This window comes from Myotis myotis, unplaced genomic scaffold, assembly GCF_014108235.1.
Source record: "Myotis myotis isolate mMyoMyo1 unplaced genomic scaffold, mMyoMyo1.p scaffold_m19_p_7, whole genome shotgun sequence".
Taxonomy (NCBI): domain Eukaryota; kingdom Metazoa; phylum Chordata; class Mammalia; order Chiroptera; family Vespertilionidae; genus Myotis; species Myotis myotis.
The window spans coordinates 34,996,282-35,005,090 of record NW_023416379.1 but is presented as its reverse complement, the minus strand read 5'-3'; positions in this window follow the sequence as shown (position 1 = coordinate 35,005,090).

Here is an 8,809-nt window from a genome sequence, read left to right as displayed (position 1 = left end):
ATTTCAACCAATCCTCACTACAGTTACCATCAGAAAAAGGAACTGAAGTTCAGAGAGGTGAAGTAACTTGCACAAAGCCACACAGCTAGTAAATGGAAGAGATGAGATTCACTTCTAGGCAGCCTGATGAGTCGGCCAACCTTTTTCACCACTGTATTCCCCTACCCAGCAGTAGACATCCTACCCAGAAAAATCTTAGTTTCCTTTTTATTACCATGCACCCTCTGCTCCTATCATTTAAATAAACATTCCTTCAACAGAGTATGCAGTTTCACAACTTTATTTTCCTATTTACACTGGTAACTCTTTTTATCTAAATTACCTGCGCCCCCCCCCCCCGCCCCTTTCTCCAAAGGGCTAAATTCTATTCATACTTCCAGGCTACCTCACACATCACCATCATTTCCTCTACTTTCTATCTTTCCTCTGAATGTTTGATTCCATTCTATCAGTTGACTGAGGCTCTGCTCACAAATTAGTAAAACATATTCCACTGCTTTATTGTTATTTGCATGCAAAGTTTTCTTTCTGTTCTATTTTGACATTTTCAAGATCCAGAAGAGGGTCATGTTCATTTTTGTATCCCATGTGTTTAACAAAATGCTAGAGACATGTGCTTGGTGAATTTTTGTTGATGTGAAAATTAACTTAATGTGGTCTGCAGAAGCTGCAAAAAATTATTTGTACACACACATATTCACACTCATGCATGTATATATGCACACATGCACATGTTCACAGGCTCACATGAACACAAACACACATGCCTACACTCAAAATAGCTTGTACACACACAAAAGCACAAACATGCCATACAGGCACACATATGTGTTTAGGTACACATGTAAATGTGCACACACATAGTTTAATTTTGTTGTTGTTTTTGTTTATCGCTAGACAAATAAAACATCAAGAGAAGAGTGACTTTAAAAAGACTGTAGAAATTAACAGTTTGACTGTCATTTAAAACAATGAAAGCAATTTATATATTTAATTTTTAAAAAATAATAGAAGCATTTTTGTTACTTTATTTGTCCACTTTTATTATAAAAATGTATTTCAAAATAAAGATGATCTTAGTATTTGTTACTGAAACATCTCTTTCTGCTTCACACCTACACCCCCCCCCCCACACACACACACTCCCTTAGAATAATATTCACTCATACATCTTTGGTTAAAGAACAAAAATATTAAAAAATTCTAGACCAAGGTAACCTTGAAAAGATCAACTTAGTATTTTTATCCAAACTATTTAGCTTTTGGATTTTATGTTCTAGTAAGAAATCATAAGCTTCTAAAATAGTTTATTTTTTTACCTGAACATTTAAGGCATTAAAGCTACCAGTAAAAGATGGTTTAAAGCATTAAACAGACACAGTCACCTTTCTTTTTCTTTTTTGTTAATCTTCACCTAAGGATATTTTTTCCATTGATTTTTAGATAGAGTGGGAGAGGGAGAGACAGAGAGAGAGACACATCAATTGGTTGCTTCCCACACGCGTGCCCTTGACCTGAATCAAACCTGCGACCCTTCAGTTAGAGTGGCTGGCTATCACTCTAACCACTGAGCAAGCCGGCAAGGGTGACACTTTCACCTTTTAAAGCAAACAAAATGTACTTCCAAAGGAAAAAAGTGATGCTGAATTATCATCAAAATTTTAACAAAGCAGATTATAAACAACCAAGTGCATAACTGCATAAAGCTAATTCTGCGCAGATCTCTAATGGTGTTACTAACTTATGGGAGCTTCACTTCCAGGTTAGGACGTGCCCAGAGCCCTCGGGGAATTAGAGCCCTGTTACATACGGCCAAGTGCACATTACTATCTGCTGGGAGGAGGTGCAGGGGTTATAAATGCCTCCTATGGTCTGTACTCCATTAGATAAGGATATTAAATCCTCAGATCAATAAGACACCATGAAGCTATTACAGTCATCGGCAGTTAAAATAGCCCCAAACACTCACTTGTGTCCACAAGGAGAGGGGCCATATTTTAATCTCTTTGTGCATCAGGGGTGGCTGCTTTCTTAATCTTTCTGTTTGCGGATTCACCTTCTCAGTCACTAGGAAGGAACACTTACATTTGCATACTCTGCCCCGTGCCTGTGACATGAGTACTTGAATGGCAGTGTCAAATGGGCCTGATTGATGTCAGTTGAAGAGAACCTTGTAATTCCAGAGCTTGTAATGGAATTTTCATTCTTCTAGCTGCATGATACGTGCAAACATTATCCTGATGCCTTTTAAGAAGTTGTCAAAATGAACAGGGAGAACCAAACATATTAGATGTTTGCCTCCTCTAGATTGCAGCAGGGAGAATGGCTCAGAAAGAGTTCAACTGTGCATAATTATAAGTAGCGCTACAGCTGAACAGCTATTGTAATGCCCACAGTGTGTGGTGTCTGGGAAAGACTGCAGAGAAATGTACTGTTGCCTAAACATATATTCATACACGCTGCATGATATCACTACTCCCCCAGCATCCTACATACGAGGAAATGGCAGTAGCAGTTTGCCTGAGTTCCCACCTCCCCGTGGCTCCCTACGCGGCTTGTCTGTCTCTAACAGAGGTGGAAAGAGTGAAGGCCCATATTTCTCTTTGCTGGTCTGGTCCACAGCTTTCCATCTGTTCTTAACAGTGACATTTGATTAAGGGGAACTATAAATCTGTCAGGAAACAATTAGGCCTCACTGTGTTTTCACAGTGGACTCTACTGAGGAGGGCAGCTCCGGGGAAATGAGCCCACTCCTGCATGAGAGCACTCAGGAATTGTGTTAATGTTATACAGGTCAGGGCAGGGCCACAGGGAATGCCACATGTTGGCATTTCCCGACTCCCCCAAAGCCTGTTGAAGAAGTGAGAGAAGAAGCCTAGTCCCCTGGTGCCCTTTCCTCGCTTAGCCTCCTTCCCCTGGCCCTAAGTATTTGGTGGAATCTCAACCTCAAGAAAATATACAGCCATTTGGGGGATATGCAAGTCTCATAAATTAAATAATTAGACATAAAATAAATTAAGCAAGTAACCTGCTAAATGCAACACCATCAGAGACAAGCATATGTCATAAAGACAAATAGCATGAGGAAAATTTATACAGAAAATGGAATTTGAGAAAAGCTCTCAAGGATAAGTTGACCAAAACGAGGCGAATGAAACAGTGTGGGCCATGGCCCAAAGGCCAGACACTCATGGCGACATCTTCCTCATACAGTAGAAAAGAGAAATCAAATAATGGTTAATAAATGATGGAACAATAATTATCAAATTGGATGTGGAGAAACTGGGAATCCATCCTCCGTGCTTGAGCAGTGTCTGTCAGAATCACCGCATCCAGCCCAGCCTGGGGGCCTGCATGTGAAGTCACACGGGGCCTGTCCGCAAAAAGCCTCCCTGTTTGATGGGTGATTTTACATGAATACTTTTCTCCATGTGGTGGTTGCAAATATAGGTGATATTTAGGAAAGTGAGCCACCTCAGAAACAAAACTGGAACTAACACTCTCATTTGAATTACCTCAATGAGGTAAGGAAAAAAATGAGTGTCCTCCTGCCAGAGGTTGGTAACCACCACAATCAAGTTCTTTAAGACATAAAATTACAGGATCTCTCTCTTTCTTTTTTTTTTCTTTATTAAGGTACTAGAGGTCCAGTGCATGAAATTCATGCACTCAGGTAGGGGGGTCCCTCAGCCTGGCCTGCACCCTCTCGCTGTCCGGGAGCCCTCAGGGGATATCCTATTGCTGGCTTAGGCCCGCTCCCCAGAGAGAGCGGGCCTAAGCCAGCAGTAGGACATCCTTAGTGCTGCCATGGAGGTGGGAGGGGCTCCGGCCACTGCCGCTGCACTTGCCAGCCGTGAACCTAGCTCGGGGCTTCTGACTGAGCAGTGCTCCCCCTGTGGGAGTACACTGACCACCAGGGGGCAGCCCCTGAATTGAGCATCTGCCCCCTGGTGGTCAGTGCATGTCATAGTGACGGGTCATTCCCACTGTTCAGTCGATTTGCATATTAGCCTTTTATTATATAGGATTACATAGGTGTCCTTATCCCCCCATTGCTCCTCCCCCCTATCCTCCCCCCACATGCCCTCACCCCTCTGGTGACTGTGTCCATTGGTTATGCTTATATGCATGCATACAAGTCTTTGGTTGATCTTTTTTTTAATATGGTTCAACCCAAGACCTTTAACACGCATAGCCTATGGTTAGCAGGAATAAGAGGTCTCAAGATAATCAGGAAGGGAAAAGGAGACGAGGGCCCTGATGAAGGCTGAGGACTTCACTAGATGTCAGAAGGGCTTTATCTAAGTGGGTGGTGATGATGTACATTTGAAAGACATGGTGTCTCAGAAAAGTGTGACCATTTTTTGCATGCCTTATTGTATGTCTTATTACTGGAAGATGAATTTCTTCATCAATAGATAGGATGGTATATGGACTAATAGATCCATCAGAGGACTCAGTTCTTTCCCCACATAGCCTCTTGGATCCAGAATACCAGCTTCTGTTCTGTCAATAGTTATTCTCTCCAATTTGATTTGCTCTGCTCTGGTCAGGCAATCTTGTTGATGCCTCAATCTCCTCCAGCACAGATCCTTAGCCAGCTCCCAAACTTTGAAGGAAAGGATCCAGAGACCTTTTTTAAAATGATGTATCTTCTAGCCCCTAAGTCATTTGTTCACTTGATCCTGAAGCAAGCATGGATGCAAGACAGTTCTGAATCTGTAACGCCATCTGGAACACTAGAGGTGCTCAAGACTATAAAGGAGAAGTTCAAAATAGTCCCTTCTTCACTTAGTTTTAGGTGAAAGCTGGGCAGGAGATTGGTTGAAAAAGCTCAAGAGAGCAAAGATGTTGCATTCCTTCAGAGGAGCTGGGAACAATCCTTACCTTTTAAGTGGACCTTTACCTTTCCCAGTTATTATTGGAGGGTCAAAAAATAAAGTCAAGTGGGAACGGGCAGCCCATGTATACCTTGGGTGGGGGAGTGGAAAGCAGGGGTCACAAAGAGAAATTGGTGAAGAAACCTAAGAATTGGTACCCATGACATACTGGAGACTTTTCTTTCCGAATAGACTGAATTTATTCACAACTACTTATAGAGATTGTAGCAGTACTTATACATCTATCATCCATCCTCATTTGTTATTTCTTCATTTGAAATGATATGCAAGCACTTCCTTTTGACCTATATCTTTCATTACTCACTACATCATAGTAAACATAGAGACTTTTGTTGCAACTCATCTCCTTAATAGAATTAAGATCACATCAAAATAGCTCACATTCCTCATTTAGATTAATTGCTAAGAAACACAACAGAAAACTACTGTGATTTCAACAAGACTTGTGTGGTATTGCATACTATAACCTGGCCTGGAGATTTTGCCTGCACTGCAAGTTCAATAAAGTGTCTATCTAGAATGGCTTCCTTCTGGAGGAGGTAGTTCAAGGCTATTCATGAATAGACAAGAATGAACCAAGTGGCTGAAAGAATCCCACCATAATTTACCATTTTATTAGACATCATAAAAGCTCTGCTTTTGGAAGTTTCTTTCAAAAACCATCACTGATAAAGTACATTGTAATTTTTTTTTCAACTTCCAGGAATAGTATTTTTTCACTCAGAAGAAAATAGAGACATTGTAAACAAACTACAAACCTCCTCCAGCTCTTAATGTGTGTTAGCTAAATTTTTTTAAAGTGCATTAAAGGCCTACTTACTATATTCGGAGTAGCAGGGGAAATGACAATCTTCCCGTAGTTTCAAAATAAATCATAACACCAGATGGATTATATCTCTGCTTGAATTAAATTGACTTGACAGCAAGTGCCGTTTTTGGCTTAGAGAAACCTCTGATTTCCTACCTGTTCTTTTCATTACTTCCCTTGGGACTAGATTCTGATTGACTTAGATATTTAGTCCACCCATTAGGGCTGGTGGTGTTGAGTTACAGCCTCCGCCTTGTTTCCAGAGGTCCCTTACCTTCTAAACTCTCCTTGCCTGGAAGTTCTTAATTCATTAGCTTGTGCCCATTAGCCAAGATATCACACCATATCCTTTTAGGAGAAATCTACATTGCTCAGTTTCATGTTCACTACTACATGGAAAGCAAATGATCAGCATTAAATGTTATTCCTATCTAATAAAAGTCCTATCTGATATGGGACTTTTACTGTTAGAAGACAGATTATTTTCCAAGCAAATCCAGAGAGATTCTATTACATGTTTGTGTGTTTTTCAAAAATGCTTCATTAACTTCAAAAAATTGTGATAGGGGATAATTCAACAACAGATGGAAAAGAGGGATTTTCTGGTGATAGCAGGTATTATGAAGGATGGTTGCAAAGCCTACCTATATGTCAGGACCTCACTGCCTCACAAGCAAGGAGTGAGACTTAAGGAATCTAAATAAAGTGACTTCCCAAATTAGTGCTATTAACCCACTTGAGTGGAAACTTTATTTAATTAACCCCCATCAAATATCAAATGCAAAGCAAGTAATGAACTTAGTGAATCTATTTTGATCACCAAATTTGTAACTAATTGAATCAAACTGGTATGTATCTGTCTTCTTCCCTTTGTGTGTGTGTGTGTGTGTGTGTCCTTTAGGTTTGTTTTCCTGTGTGAAATGTTTGGGCATAAACTTCAAAATAAAAAATTACACTTGTAAAAAAATACCACAATTTTCACAGAGAAGGCTAAAATCATCTTATCTAATAAAAGAGAAACATGCAAATTGACCATACCTCTGCTATACCACAAGCCATGCCCACCACCCAATCAGGAGCGAGTATGCAAATAATCCCAACCAAGATGGCAGCGGCCACAGAGCTGCAGTGAACAGGAGGCTTGGGTTGCCCCTGGCAATGGAGGAAGCCAAGCTTCCCGCCTGCCCTGCTGGCCCTGAGCTCCGCTCAAGGCTACAAAGTTTCAATTATAGAAGATAAATAAACCCCAGATACCTGCTTCCAGCCGCTGTGGCCTCTGCTCAAGAAGGGTCTGGGAGCCAGGGTTTCCCAGGGCTGTGGCCAGCCTGCAAACAGCCATCAGCCCCTCAACCAGGCTGGCCACACCCCCCAGCAGGGACCCCCACCCTGAAGGGGGTGTGGTCAGCTTGAAAACAGCCCTCAGCCCCTCACCCAGGCTGGCCACACCCTCCTGGGATGAGGGTTCCCGCTGGGGGGTTTGGCCAGTCTGGGTCTTCAAATCCTGTGAATATTGAGGCATGTTAAATACTCAAGGCTCTCAATTTGCAGTGTCAAGCAGCTTTGTTATAAGCAAAAGCATTAGTGTGTGTGTATTTCTTTTTTTAATTTTTATTTGTTCAATTTGCACTTTTTGCTATTTGTATTCATCCTTTTAAATCATGTATTTTGTTTCATCTCTGAAAAAAAACCCTGCAAATGTGAAGTTTTGTCTTACATAATGGCAGGACCAGCAGTCAGATGAATCCATTCCCCTAAGAACAGTTAATGGATACAAAAGTGGGCTCTAACCAAAGTTAGACTTATCTGGCACTTTTCAGAGAGAGGGCGACAGAGAGAGAGAGAAACTGGGGGGAGCAGGAGGGTGAGGGAAGGGAGAGGTAGAGTGAGAGAGAGAGAGAGAGACACTGAGGTCAGCTCTCCAAGGTTGTTTTACCTATAAGCCAACGATAGGCCTGAGAAGTGAGGTGGACCTCTTCCATTCAGTGTGAGAATTGAGGAAGCAAAAGAAACCCGTCACAGTAAGAAAGAAAATGAAAACAAATCTACAAAGAGGAACGTGGGTCACAGATAGATTCGGATCCCTTTCCAGTCCCTGTTCCCGAGGTTGATGTTATAGTCCTACCTCCTGCAACCTTAAGAGAATATCCATGTATTTTGCTGAAGATAGATTTCTATTAATTATAAGGAAAGGAATTATAAATTAGTCAATTCACACACAGCATTATCAAAGAGGGTTTGAAGTGGCTGTATCACAAAATAAATTAAGTGTAAAACTATTTTTAAAATTAAAACAGAAGAGCCAAATAATATGGAGGCCTGAGAATAAAGGAAATTATCACAAGAAATTAAGAAAATCCTTGGCAATCACTCCAAGCTTCCTGGAAATCAAATCGAAGAGGAAAACAAGCTACAGAGTACCTATTGTTCATAGAAAGTACGCACCAAAGCAGCACAGGAAGATAAAAATGTGCGCTTTGACATAAGAGAACCGTGTGGGTATTTTTACAGATAGCACTATGTAATTTAATGTATAATAATATTCAAAGCATATATATGTATAGATACATATATCCATATTTCATATTGATTCTTGACTAAATTCTATGGTATATAGTTAAGATGTATTTCTAAAAGAAATAAAATAATGTGAGTCAAATAACCCAAAAGTGTACTTTATTATTTATATGAGACCAGCCTAAATAATTTTGATGAGCAGCAGTTTTACCTGCTTTCAACGCTAACAAGACTTACAACTCATCTCTAGTAAATAGTCTTCTTATCTTTCTTTATGTTATGTTTCATGCTTTTGTTTGCTTTTTTTTTTTTTTTTGAGGTCTGCTTTCCTCATCTACTTCAAAGTATATCTTGCCTTGCTATGCTTTCTATGTTTATAAGGCTATCTTAAATTCTTCCTGAAACTAGGTGATATATATACCAGCCAAGAATGGGAAACTCTGAATTGATCCTCACTTAGCTTACTTGCTAGGTTAAGGAATGTTTTCCATTTCTTTTGTAAAAAATCTGGTTATCGCCCAGGATACACTAATACTCCCACTGAAAGCTAACTTCTCACTACACTGGTATATCTTTGTCTTTTGTG